Source organism: Suricata suricatta, chromosome 13, assembly GCF_006229205.1.
Source record: "Suricata suricatta isolate VVHF042 chromosome 13, meerkat_22Aug2017_6uvM2_HiC, whole genome shotgun sequence".
Taxonomy (NCBI): domain Eukaryota; kingdom Metazoa; phylum Chordata; class Mammalia; order Carnivora; family Herpestidae; genus Suricata; species Suricata suricatta.
The window spans coordinates 4,837,456-4,839,190 of record NC_043712.1 but is presented as its reverse complement, the minus strand read 5'-3'; positions in this window follow the sequence as shown (position 1 = coordinate 4,839,190).

Genomic DNA, 1,735 nt, shown 5'->3' with positions numbered 1-1,735 from the left:
CGCCACAGCCGCCGGGGCCGCGGTCCCGAGTGTGAGCTGCCGGCTCTCCCGGCCGATCGCCCGCGGCCCCCGGCGCGCCCCGCGCCGTCCCAGCCCCCGCCTCCTCCTCTGCCCCGGAGAGTCCGGATTTGTGCTGGGAGGGGGCTTTTAGTCGCCCCCTCCCACCAGCAGCACTTTTAAAAGCATTTAATCCGCCGGGCAGCCTTCGGCGGTAATTGACAAAGTCCTTAATCTGCGCGTTAACGAGATGCTATTGTGGCTTCTGACCGGGAGGCGCCCACACAGCCCGACACCGCCTTCTCGCGGGCCGCCCCCTCCCCGTGCCGCCGCGGAAGCCCGGCCCGCTGCCCCTCCCCCGTCCCCTTTCTTCGGCTCCCCCAGCCTGAGAGTAGACACCCCCATTTTCCGCCCCCCGCTTCTCCCCAAAGCTGTTCCCGGCTCCCGGGGAGCCTTGGCCCGCCACGCTGTTCCCTGGCACCATCTTCGTCTCTCCCCCACCGGCTGCCAGTCTGTCTCCCCATCTTCGTCCCTCTCCCGGCCGCTCTCCAAGCCCCTCATAGGAAGTGCAGGCTGCCTGGAGTGGCCCCCGCGCCCAGCCTGCGTCGAGGCCACGCCCTGAGCCTGGAAACCCGTGTCCCCATGCCGTCTAAGCGACTGTCACTCACCCACCTGCAGCCCCAACCTGTTTGCGCCCCGCAGGGGGGCTGCCTGGGTTGCTGGAGAGGATCCCACAGCGCTGGCTGGGAGGCGGAGGACCTGTGTGAGTCCAGGCTCTTTCCCAATTGCACCCCTCTTCCCCCCCCCCCCTCGGCCCCCTATCCTGTGAGTTAAAGAAATTGGCAGGTGACCCAGAGGGCTATCTGGCTTGCGCAGAGGGGCGTGGCGGAAAGCACAGAGCCCTGGCTGTGTGGCCTGGGGCCAGCTACTGTGCCTTTCTGAGCCTTAGTTTCACCATGTGTACCCAAAGATTAACAGCATCCCCTTTGGAAGGGCTCTTTGTGAAGTTCTAAGAGAGGGTTCATTGAAGCCCCTGAGCAGATTCAAACTTTCCTGCTACGACCTTGGGCAGATTTCCTGTCCTCTGTTGCCTTGGTTGAAAGAAATCAGGGACACCCCACTCCCTTTCTTGGTGGGGAATTGTGAAGTTTGCAGGCATGTGGCTGAGACTGCAAGTCTGTGACATTGATTTGGGGAGAGGAGGTAAACTCCAGATGTCTCTACGCTCGGACGAAAGATCACCCTGGGGAGGGGGGCCCCTGAACTGAGAATCTGAGAACAGTGTGGTGCTAAGGATCAACAGAGGCTGGGAACATGTGCTCTGAGTGGGCAGGGAGAGCCTCCTGAAGAAGGAGAGGCGTGAGCTAGGCCCTCCGGCAGGGCTGTCTGGATGCTGGGAAAGAGAGCCTTATAGCAAAGGCAGAGAATGGAGAGTGACAATAGGCCGAGTGGCAGGTGCAGGCGGGATGCTGGCTGGAGATCGGCTTCCAGGCCTGGGGGAGGACAGTTGGACAGGTGAGTGGGCGCCACCTAGCGGCTCCTCCCGGCACTGCTTGCTGCAGGTTGTCTCATCCGCCAGGCACCGGGCTCCCCACTTTCCTGCCCTTGAGGGGGTGCAGTGGGAACGTGTGTCAAGGACGACCTTCACCTGCCCACCCCTCGGCACCCCAGGAGAAGAATTGGACCTGCTGCCGCTCTGCCATGAGCCTGCAGGCATTTGCTCAGTGCTTTACACGCT